This window comes from Chenopodium quinoa, unplaced genomic scaffold (genome assembly GCF_001683475.1).
Source record: "Chenopodium quinoa cultivar QQ74 unplaced genomic scaffold, ASM168347v1, whole genome shotgun sequence".
In the NCBI taxonomy this organism is placed as follows: Eukaryota; Viridiplantae; Streptophyta; class Magnoliopsida; order Caryophyllales; family Amaranthaceae; genus Chenopodium; species Chenopodium quinoa.
The window spans coordinates 19,483,469-19,496,710 of record NW_018742204.1 but is presented as its reverse complement, the minus strand read 5'-3'; the positions used below and the strand labels follow the sequence as shown (position 1 = coordinate 19,496,710).

Below are 13,242 nucleotides of genomic sequence, written 5' to 3'. Positions count from 1 at the left end.
TATGATAATGGACCAATCGAACTTATAATTTAAATTAGTAAGAGGATAAAAGGGGCCACACACTATTTCATCAAGTGGTGATCTACATAAAAACATATACGAGTCTAATCCAATCCTCTCCTAGTTAGCTAGGGGCTAGGGGTTGATGACTTCAAGTGTTTGCCCCCTATTTGTGGAAACGTCCATATGGTATAAAAGCAACCAACTTTTAGTTTTTGCTTAAATCTTTTCATTGTACTCATTTTTGTACCCTAAAAATGTAGCCTTTTTGGTAGAAAAAAGGTGTGGTTGTTGTAAACCCTTGTAATAAGATTTTTCCAATTTTTTTTATTTTTTTTAAAAAAAAAAAAAAAAAAGAGGGTAAGAAACTATAGTGGAAAGGTGCATGGGAAGAGATTTATCTTTTTGATTAGTTGAAATAAAAATCAAATCTAATAGCATTGTTCACATTAAAATTGCTTATAGATCGAGTTATAGTATTAGCGGTTTTATTCAAATATTATAAATTTGTCTCTTAATGCATGCATATTTCATTCATCAAGAAGATAAATAAACTTGAGTTTTCTCAAGGTGGAAACTCTCAAACCTTCCAATCATATTTCATAGGTTCAATTTTCACTAGATCGATTTCTATGTAAAAAAAAAAAAAAAAAAAAAAAGAGCAAGTACTCGCACAACAACAAAATCATGAGTAAGGCACCACACAGTAAGGAACAAGCAAGCCCAACGATCATACTCCCATAGCACATTACACAATAACACGAATTTAAGATCACGACAAGTAATCACACAAAGGATTTAAAAAACTTAATACCCTACTTTAGAGTAGTTCTTGGTACCATGTTAAGATTAGGAAAAAAGAGAATATTTGAAAGTAACCTCCTTAAGTCTCATCTATTAACCACAAACATATACTTCGTATATCATTACACAAAATAGGGTTCATTACATACACAACCCTGATACGCCACATACAAAAAAAAAAGAAAAAAAAAAATTGTATATTTGATCATTCCTAATAGTATATATTAACATTTTTCTTACAAATTAGTGATTGTGACTTTACAATTCACTTATCCCTACCTTTTAAAAGTTTGAGATGATTCTTGTGAATTAGTATTTGGACAACTATACCATATAAAATGTTCTTCTATTTATTTGTCCTAATTAATGCCCTAAAAATATTTATTTATATATATTCCCTTATTAATGCCGCAAAAAGTTAAAGTTGTGACTTAATAAGGCTAAACCAAAAGTTTTCTACGAACATGACTAACTATGACGCACATTAACCGTCCTAGTAGTTATTCTTGATTCCGATAAACAATACAAGAGGGGGTGAATTGTTTTGTAAGGAACTTAAAAAACTTTTTACATAGTTAAAACTTAAAAGTATGACTCAAGGAACTCAAAGTGATAAGAGAGATTTTAGCATGGAAAACTTTTGACCCTTATCAAGAAGAAAAATCATGATCCACTCAAGATTTTAAGCTCAACTTATTAATTATAATAGGGCAAACAACCTATTTTAATATAAGATTCAAGCTCAAGTTCCTCAATAAACTTAAGCACCCAACAACTAATCCCTCAATCAGTTGCACTCTCGAATCTCTCTTTCTCTTGGCGTAAGTCCATACAACTTAGATTTACGCATGAGTTTGCTTAAGGCATCATCAAAACTTAGAGGTCAACACTTATTAAAAAAGAAAAATGTTACTATCTTCGTTAACTATTAGTTGCAACTTTAGAGTATTATCATGTGCATTCCAAAATTGCAACTAAAAGTTAACGGAGGTATGTAGTAGATATTTCATGCATCAGGTGCATATAGATCTAGTGATATACTCAGATACTGATGAGCAATTCATAATCTAGGTAAAAAAAACTTACTAGTAATAGAGATCAACCAACAACTCAATATTTGGGCCCAAATTAAATCCTGAGTTCTCACCATTAAATGAGAAAAAGGCAAAATTGGAAGTCCAAAAATAAGGGCCCAATCATGTGCATATTGTAGTAATAAAAAGGGACAATCTTCAACAATGTTGCTTATGGTTGGCATGTTATGTAAACTGAACTGTGTATTGTGTATGCCAATTATGTTTTAACAGTTAGGCAATTTTCCAGTTCCAATCAGAGATAAGATCATAAGAAGATCAGATAATGTTTTCTGATGATATGACATCAACTTATACTTGTATAAAGCAACAAACACAACATCAACAAAGTTACACGACTTGTACCACACCATGTAACTACTCTGTACATAGTATGATCAAATCCCTACTTCTAAAAGAAAAATAAAAAAAGCCTAAACAACTCCGTACTACATAATTAGTTCTCATTCGCTCGTGTAACTTCAAAAAAACAAAAACGTCAGTCAAGTAGCATTAACAATATCATTATATCCTGGTGTATTAGTAAATAATCGTGACAATTCTATTGTGAAAGCATTCGTGTTGTACTCACAAAGAGAAATGTCAAAATAAATCATCTGATGAAATTATTTATTTTCATGTATTACGTCACAAGTTAGATTTAGTAAGGACATTAAAGCGATTAGCGAATACAGATAGTGTTAAAACATAACCGATTAACCTTTTTATGTGAACTCGAATAGAATAGCTTTGTAGATGAATAATGGATGTATCCAAGCCCACAGTTTTATTTATCAACTTTTCTCATCATTTATGGACGTGGCTGTTCTTAATGCACATATAGTGCCTTTAAGAATCTATGTCTCCCAAATTGGTTACATTTTTTACGGTCTTCCCTGGAACACCAAAAATATGTGGATCACCCTAATTTTCATGTTCATAATGTTTTTAATAATTCAATTTATCAAGTCCAAAAAATAAAGTCCATTTTCAGCAGAATTTATTGTTAATTTTCAACTAGGACAATATTGAACTAGTCCAAAATTGGATGTTTCATGTTTCATATCTTAGTTAGACAAAAGTAGTGGCTCAAGTAGTAAGGGAGCCCTCATTGAATTAACTTCCCCATTCTTATTCTATGATTCATTGAGACTATTATCATACATTAATTATTATTTCTTTTTATTTTTTCTAAATGTGATTGGATAGGAGAAATTAAGTTGTTACTCTTATCTAGTTTTATGATTTCAATTTGGACTATTTGTTCTCCTTTTCTGATATTTAAGTTGTGTTTTTAGTCCCACTAACAGTACATAACTTGCAAATTTTCTTTTGTTCCTATCTAATTCCAGTATGTACTCTTGTTGTACAAAATATTTTAAGAATTGCGCTGCATATATAATTAAGACGGCTATTAATTCCGAAAAAAGAGATCGAAGCATAAAGTAAAACTTACATGTATATAATAGAGGTGATCAAAGTTAGATCAACCAGATTTTGGGTGGGTTTTGGGCAGAATTTTTCCGCCCGGAATAGGGTGGGGCCCGGACCGGCCCGAAATTATTTTTTTAGGGGGTTTAGGAATGCATTTTTATGTATGTTTAATAGATTTTTATGCTCGGCCTGAAAAAGGCCCATATGACCCAACCATATTGGACGGGTTTGTGCACAAAAATTCCAGCCTGAAGCTTGGCATGACTCGAGAAACGGGCTAAATTTTTTAGCTTCGGCCTGGCCCGACCCGACTAATGATCACGTCTAGTATATAAGACGTATGTTGCTATTAATTCCAAATAAAGAGAACGAAGTATACAAGTAAAAGTTGCATATATAAGACGTATGTTGCTATTAGTTCCGAGCAAAAAGATCAAAGTATTACAAGTAAAAGATAGTAAGAGTATGTACAACAATGATGTAAGTACATAAGTACGTGATGTCGACAGAGGGTGTGATAAAAGCGAACCTTTTGCAATATGATCATGTATGTTTAAAAGTATATTCAGCCCCCCTTATACTATTACTAGTAGTGAGTACTAGACCATGTATGTTCTACTTTTGATCATTGATAGTATCATACGACGTACCAAATACGGAGTACTAATATAATGTATCTAGAGAAATGATATTTGTGACAACAGCGTGGGTTCCTCGAAGCTTTAATTTGTAGCATTATGGAAAGTTGCTGTGTAAGAGCATCAAAAAATTGATTGGCCCAAAAGTTTATGAAGGGGAAATAAAAAAATATTTGGCCCATGCAGGTCTCGAACCTGCGACCTTCGCGTTATTAGCACGACGCTCTAACCAGCTGAGCTAATGGGCCAATTGATTTTAATTTTGTAACATAATATATTTATAATTAAACTAATTTATCATGAATAATACCGTGGAAGTTCAAAAGGTTTCCAAGCGAATATCCATAATAATGTCTTTTAATATAGAGTTTTTAGATGAATATCTTTATTTGAGATTCACTAGTTATTATATGAGTCCAAACAGGGCAGGTGATACTGTGTAAAAGATGTAAATTATTGGATATTTCAATGCTTTCATATTAGTTTTTGAAAATTTCAATTTTTGAAATTTAGATACTACCTCCGTTTCTTATTATGTGCAACAAAGAGGTATTATTTGTGAGACATAAAATATTCCTTTGTTACATATAATAAGAAACAGAGGTAGTATAAGTTTTAGGACAATTCATTTAAGTATTTGAAAAGTTCATATTTTGTTAGTTTTTGGAGTCTATATATTGGGATTGGTAAACTAAAAGTGAAACGAATTCACCGATTCACCATATATTTTGTGAGTAAATTATGATGATTTATTATGAGTAGAGGATTCTCTTTCTTTCCCCGTCTACACTCAAGCACGGTGATCTATCACATATAATTGGGAGTAGAGGGTCCTATTGTCTTTCCTCTATACTGTACATACTTATATAGCTGAGTTGACGGACATGTGAGATTTAGGCGTTGTTCTTTTGAGCTTTTGGACAAAGCAGGGTAGGGCAAAGCCGAGCAGATTTCAGCAAAGCAGAGCTACGCTTTGCTTTCACACAATGCAAAGCAAGGCAGGGCAGGATAGGGAATGCAAAACAGATTTCAACAGAGCAGAGTAGGACAGAATAGCACAAAAGAGCAAGGTCATTCAAATGTTCATTCTCCTAGATATAAATAAATATATAATGAAATTTAGATTTCTAGGTCAACTGTATAGGAAAACGACCCTAGTGTCAACTGTCCAACTGTCCATAACCCAAGGCCCAAGCCAAGCATGAAAAAAAAGCCCATAATAGACGAGTTGGCCTACTCTTTTACCTGGCTTAATGCCTCGTTTGAATAAAAAAAAAAAAAATATATTAGACGAGTTGGCCTAAACTAAGACAAAGTGTACGAGGAGTTGATCGAAATCCTTATATATGCAAAATTTACAGCAATATAGACAGTCTTACACATTCATATGTATGGTGATTTGTTATATTAATCTCTTTCTTCTTATCTCTTTTCTCTTTAGGATTTCAGTGTCTAGGTCATGTTATCTTAGGCTAAACATAGTCAAATTTCAATAACATTTCGGCTATATTTGAACTCTGTATTCTTCGTTTAACCAATTTTTGTGTTTTCGTTTCGATAAATCTACATGTTGATTGTTAATTGTGACTTGTAAATTTGTGATTTTCACGAGTGGGGTATTTGAGAACTTGTTTCCATGGGATTTGGGACTTTGTAAGTCCAGTGTGAGTTTGTTTCCATTTTTTAATCCTCACTATTAAATAATTGTAAGCCAGGTTGTTTTTTTTTTTTTTTTTTTTTTTTGTTTAGTACAAATTTATTAGTTGAAATTTTTTTTTTTTGGGGGGGGGAGGGGGGTGAGGTTACGTAGTACTTGTGAGTTGTGACTTCGAATCCGATCAATTATTTGTTTAAGATAAGTTGAATAATCAAACCAAAGTAGTAACTTAAAACTTGCAATAGATGGATTGACAATCCCCTTTAAATGTAATGGACATATGCTACTTCTTTCATCTCATTGGAATTGCCTCATTAAAAAGGGGTTGTTAAATACTGCCGTCCAAATTTATCACCACCGCCATCATTTCAAGCAAACCGACAAATCTGCCCTTAGTAACTTTTTTTCTCATTTTCTTTCTCTAATCAACAACAACCATCTCAACCACCACCTTCTACACCGGACAGCCACAACGACGGTAAAAGTCGACGATAAATGGATAATGATCGTGGTGGCTCGACAGAGAATGAACCGGTGACGCCACCATCACGTTTAGAACAGGTATGACTTTTTCTCCAGTTGTTGTGAGTCGAAATATTGATCGGAGAAACCGACTGACGACGTCAACCGGAGACAAAAACTGGTTAACCGTTGCGGTAACCGGGTTTTGTCTCCGATTATTGTCACAGTAACCGGATTTGGCCTCCGGTTACCGTGCATAACCGTTGGTGGATATCACGGTAACCGGATTTGATCTCCGGTGACCGTTTTGATCTTCGGTTATCGTGGACGGTAACTGGATTTGCCCTCCGGTTGATCATGGTAACCGGAGGTGAAATCCGGTAACGGTCCACGGTAACCGGAGATCAAATCCGGTTACCATGGATTCCGGTTGACCAATTTTTTTTTTTAAATTATTGTTATTAATATTAAATAATCAATGTTATTATTAATTAAAAAAATATTTATTTGTATCAGGCGTCATTACCGGACTACGGCGGTGATGGTGTTGATTATAGTCCACATTTTCAGACTAGAGAAGTGTTCCCGACCTACGAAGCAGCTCTTGATTGGGCAAGAGAGATTGCCACTCCATTAGGATTGTTTTTTAACAAATTCATCGTATAAGAAACAGAGAAACGGGCTTCCAATTAATTATATGAAATGTGATCGAGGGGAGAGGAAAAGAGGGGAAAATCGGGATAGAGAGAATTCTATACGCAAGAACACGAAGAGTAAAGGTTGTAAATGTACGTTTCAAATCTCGGCTCGATGTTTGAGGGACATGGAAGGATGGGTCCTTATATCAAGAAAGGGTTTAAAAGGCATGCATAACCATCCGCTCATGGTATATCAAGAGGGTCACCGACAAATTAGTGGTCTTAGTCCAGCTGCAAAAGCACTTGTTATCGACATGACTTCTACTGCAGCCAAGCCCCGTCACATTATGGCAGCCGTGAAAGAGAAGTTCCCGAACGAGAACCCTAACAAGAGACATATCTACAATGTGAGAAATCGTGTTCGGCTAGATGCTTGTGAAGGTCAAGATGTTGCCCACCAATTTGTTCACTTGGCAAATGAGCACAAGTATGTCACTTGGATAAATGTCGACCCGGATACCCGTGCTATCACCCATGCTTTTTTGGCCCACCTAGAGATGGCCAATATGCTACGTACATATCCACATGTCATTGGGATGGATTCTACTTACAAGACGAACAAATATAACATGCCATTCTTCGAGCTCGTTGGTGTCACACCTACAAACCAAAACTTTCTGATCGGATATGCTATATTGAAGAGTGAAACTTATGATAGCTACAAGTGGGTTTTGGAAAGATTAAAGTTGTACATTGGATATGAGGTGGCTCCAAAATTTTTTGTAACTGATTGTGAGTTGGGGTTAATGAAGGCATTGAAAGAGGTCTTCCCAGACTGCGCGCATTTACTATGCGGGTGGCACATTAACAAGGATGTGTTGGCAAAGGCGCACTATTTGTGTGGGAAGGATATGGTGATGGCCGAGAGATTTCGAAATGGTAGATGGATAATTGTAATGTGTTCGACCACTATTGTCGAGTATGAGTTAGAGTTGCAAACTATGAAAGTGACATGGGGAGCATCGAACCCACCACTGGTGAAATACGTTGAGGAGCAATGGTTGGTCCACAAGGAGAAATTTGTACGTTGTTGGACGAATTTGGTTATGCATTTCGGCAACGTCAACACATGTAGAGTAGAGAGCCAACATTCCGTGCTTAAACAATGGTTCGACAGTTCTACGGGAGCGTTAGACACTATCTTCTGCCGTGTGCATAGCAACATTGAGGGTATGCTGATCGAGATTCGTCACTAATTAGAGGACTCGAGATGGCGAATGGGTTCGCAGCACAACGTCATGCCTTTACTTCACCTTAACGGCCTTTTGTCATTTCGAGGTCTTGATATTTTACAAGGAGAGTTAAGGAGGATGAGAGAGTTATCTGATGACGTGTTTGATAGGTGTGGGTGTGCGTTGCTGACGACGCATGGTCTCCCATGTGCGTGCACCATGTGGACAGCAATTTGTGCTGGCACTGGGTTGTATTTGGATCAGGTCCATCCATTTTGGAAGACCTTAGTGATCGGTGATGGCGTTGATATTCATGTTTTTGCTGAGGAGTCAGAGCAGGATGCATCCTTGTTTAGGTCTTTGGTGGATGAGGTCTTAGATCGTGATCTGAGATTTGTGAGGGGTGTCAGCCGGGTCCTATTTGAGGAGCTACACCGAGATCAGACAGATTTTACGGATCCAGAGATCAACGAGACTACAAGGGGTCGGCCACCGACAGGCCAATGGTCTACTTCTACTAAGCGTAATCGTAGCGGATTTGAGCATATTTTGGGTTCTCGTGGCCGTCGAGGTGGGCGTAGGGGTGGTCGTCGTGGTGGTCGTAGACCACCCATTTTTACACCTTCAGGTTCATTGTTATTCTTTTTTCTATTGTTGTTGTTGTTGTTGTTATTTTTTCTAAATTTGTCCTAACTTGTAGGGAATGATTTGAACTTGGAGGAATTTTCATATTTGGACAAAATTCCAGCCTTCATGCTTCCGTTCTTACAAGGGTGGAGTGATCCGCTTGGTGATGGAAACTGCGGATTTCGATGTGTTGCCGATTTCTTCATAGGTAACCAAAATGAATGGATGTTAGCTCGACGTTCGATTGTAAATGAGGTTGCTGCTCACCGCGACATTTATTCTCAAGTATACACTGCTGGAGAGTTAGATGGAGCAATACACCGTATCACATGGACTGGAGGGAGATGCGGCATGGACCATTGGATGATTGCTATTGATGACTTGTTTCCGGTTGCCAACTTTTATAATGTCGTTGTTATGTGTTTTGGTATTGGTAGGGACGGTCGTAGTGTCTACCCATGCCTCACTGTACTACCTTGGACTGCTCCATCAACTGCCACTGGTCCGTATAGGGAGTTTTGCATACTATCATTAGGGTGGCATTTCGTGCGATTGGAGTTCGAAGATAATTTCCCGATTCCTCCTATTGCTACTCCTTGGTTCCGTATACGTGATGATACCGTTATAGGTTGGGAGGACCGATATCAAGATAGGCGTGCTACATGGAAAAATCTATCTGATAGTGAATGATGTTAATAGGATATGTATTGTTTTCCTACTACTTAGTTCGAAATACTATTATAATAACATTTAAAACATGACATTGAATCTAATAATTGTTTGCTCCAAATCTAATAACACTTATAATATTAAAACTCTTAAAATTACATCAAACCACCAAATCTAATAACACTTAGAATACTAAAACCAAATCTAATAATATAATAAAACATTTCAATCTTCTAACATGGCATTCCACTCCATGATTGCTTCCTGCGCCTCGATCACCGTGGGGGTGATGTTGCCTCCCTGCTCAGCTATGAACTTGCGCAATGGAGACATGAATCTTTGCACCCACTACACAAATGAAATGAAAAATTTAATTGAGTCTAATTTAATTAAGATAATTTAATTAACGAAGGTAATGAAATTAATTAATAAAAATTAAATAAATGAAATTAAATATTTAAATAAACTTACGTAATCCACGTTTGTCCTATCGGGTCGAGGTGGTGGGAGAAGCACTTCATCAGTACTCATAAGACATGGATGTGAGTACGTATAGAACCATTCCAAGTAATCATCAGAACAAGTAGGCTCCTCGTCTAGCAACGGCAAATAATCCGATAAGGGTATACAATAAGACCCAGAGTGAAATCTGTCCCAGAACTGAGGTGCACTTGCGGAGCTAACCACGTAACTCCGCGTCTCATACCCTGGCCGGTAAGCATAATCAAGTCTAAGAATGGGATGAGGAATCTGCTGAACATATCCAAGTTGTCGCACAACTCTGTCAGGGTGGTATGGCTCAACAATGTCTCGATACTGTATCCAACCCAAGTAAGTAGTCCTCGGGACCAAATGAGCTGGAGTCAACGTGTAGGGCCTCCAATTAACCTACAACCAATTCCAACAAAACAATGACAACACGTTAATAATTAGTAAGTGTGAAAACAATAATTTTCAATAAATACATTGCGCCAAATATACCTCACGATCTGCCATCTGATCAAGACGTCTACGAAAAGAAACTACACGATGGTAGTCCCTATCCAGTGCCTGTGTGTCCCACATGGCGGCCGGACCATCAGTCGGTGCTACGGCTAAACAGCCCTGAATAGGTCAAAATGCGGGAAAATACTCGTAAATCCAAGACTGTAGCAACGTCAAACACCCGGCAATCTGTTTACAATCTATCCGCGAGGCAATGCCTAACTGCCGATACAGATAAGCAAGGGTAGCTGAACCCCATGAATAAAGAGAAAGTCGAGCATCCTCCTTCTTCACCTCTAAGATGCAAGAAGGAATAATACGACTACCACTTTTATCGACTAAGAGAGTGTTGCCAAGAACTAACATCAAGTAACCCTGCACCTGGATATCAACGTCTCCCCTCTCTGCCAGGCACCTCTCATGTATGGCCTGGCCTTGCTCTCTACCTCGCCGACGTCGAACATGTCTGGAACTCCCATCATCACCCATCAAAGCCGTAATTTGGTCCTCGTGCCACTCCTCCTCCATATCCTCCCCCTCTCGTCCCTCCTCAAAATCATCTTCAACACACGCTTCCTCGGCTATAGCAACAGATGACCTTTGTCTTCTAGCCGAAGCAGCCACTACACGAGAATTAGTATGTCGCTCACCCGACCCATCAATACGATCGAACGTCATTTTGAGTCTAGTCAACTGTCATAACCAAATTAACTAAAAATTTACAACCAATAATAATAACAATAATAATAATAATAATAATAATAATTATAATAACAACAACAAAAAACAACAACAACAACAATTATTTTTTTAAATTTTTTTTTTTGACAGAATTATTACCAACAAAATTAACATTACTAAAAATAATTCATTTTTTTAGGGACATTACTAATAATAATTAATTACAAATAAATAAAAATATAAGCATAATTAAAAAATAATAATAAGGTTTTTTTAAAAAAAAAATTCAAAAAAATTTAAATTTTAAAACCTGGTAACCGAATCCGGTCACCGTGACAACCGGTGGTCAAATCCGGTGAACAGCGGTTACCGGAGGGCAAATCCGGTTACCAGCAGCACATTACACCGCCGCGAGTTTCAACGCTGCAGGTAACCGGCGGCGAAATCCGGTTACCGCTGCTGGTAACCGAAGTCCAAATCCGATTACCAGCACCGGTAACTGGATTTGGTCGCCGGTTGCCAGCAGCGGTAACCAGATTTCGCTGCCGGTTACCTGCATTTCATTAAATAAAAAAAAACGAAACAGAAAAAAAAAAATTCAGAAACTCGAAACACACCTCCTTGCCATCCATTCTGACGCCGTTGCCGCCGATACTTGAATCCGCGCCGCCTCCACCACCGCAATTAGCGCCGCCGCCACAGCTGCTGCCTAAAGTGGCCCTGCTTTTGGTTGTTTGTGGAGGTTGTGTGGTAAAGGTGGATGATTGAGATAAAAAAAATTATTAACTTTAGAGTGAAAATATAAGGGTGAAAATTGGGTTAGGGTTTACTAAGGGCAAAATTGTCAACTTGCTTCAAATGATGACGGCGATGATAAAAATGGACGGCGGTATTTAGCATTCCACAATAAAAATGGTCAAATGGAGCAATTCCATTGGAACGGAGGGAGCAAGTGTGTATATATAAATTTACTTTTAATAGTATGTACTCCGTATTTGTTAGATATTAAATCTTTTTTTTTTGTCATATGGACTTGCAATTGATTATTAATTATGAGTAATCTGAAAATAATAAAAACTGGACTCATCCATACAAATATAGATACTACCTCCGTTTCATATTATTTGCAATGATTTGTCATAAAATAGAGAAGAAAAATATCTAATCATTGCAAGTAATATGTAACGGAGCTAGTAGATTACCATACATACTCCTCTAATACCTGGCACCATTAAAAGCATATATAAACTCTCTCCATCACAACCCATCACTAGTTGACTAGTACCACCATTAGTATTCATGTCAATCTTATATTAGAATATACGACGTACAAAATATGACATAAAAATGATAAAACCTTGATTTTCTATAGATCTAATTGGTCGTTACTAATAAAATAAAAACTTTTAAATCATCATACCAATAGTTCAAATGATCCATCATAAAAGAGTCTCACTAAATGAATGTAGTTGAGACTTTGGGGGTGTTTGACAATTGTCTTTTTTATGTGATTTTTTAGTTTGGTCAAACAACCAAAAAATATGTTTGATAGTTGTTTTTTTGTTGGCTTTTAAGCTGTCTTTTCCACCAAAAGCTTATAGAAGTAGTTTTTTCTATTGGCTTATGGCTTGCATGCCCACTTTATAATAATAACCAGCTAACAACAATTAATAATTATACCAATTACTTTTGTAACACAGCCGACTTAAACAACTAAGTTAAAAAGTCAATCCATATAGTTAATATTTCCAGCTATTCAAATAAGCCAACAACATACACCCAAACAACCCTTTATTAGTGAAAAATGTTGTTTAAATACTTACTATAGTATTTATTATAATACCTCTGTTATAGGTTATGTGCAACGATTAGACATTTTTCTTTTCTATTTTATGTCGAATCGTTGCACATAACCTGTAACGGAGGTAGCATCTGTTCTACAAGCTATAACATATAACATAGATATGGATTGATATTTAATTTCCATTCAATAATATGAGCTATATGTATTCAAAGCGCCTTTTCAACGATGTCGATCTCACACGAAAATGATATAAATCCTAGGCCTATATTTAACCAAACACAAACCAACCAGGCTACTAGCCACATCAAATTGCTGAAATTTCCATATTGTGCTAGGTCCATAGTCACTATCTGGATAACAAAATTAGTGGTAGGGGTTACCCCCTTGTCATAATTTACGACAATAGTATGTGACAACAAATGTTATCAACAAGGACAACTATATAATATTGAGTCCTTTCAATGTGACATTTCCATTAAATGAATAATACCACTGATGTTAGTAATTTTTCAAAATTCTGCTTAATTTTGTATATGTTT

The 13,242-nt window shown here is 36.5% G+C and overlaps 1 non-coding gene across 1 annotated transcript; it reads right to left on the bottom strand.

Annotated features, from left to right (window-relative positions):
- Nucleotides 1-4,123: 4,123 nt before the first annotated feature.
- TRNAI-AAU lies at nt 4,124-4,197 on the bottom strand. Its single transcript has one exon. It is a non-coding gene; the product is annotated as a tRNA-Ile (tRNA).
- Between the last annotated feature and the right edge of the window lie 9,045 nt (nt 4,198-13,242).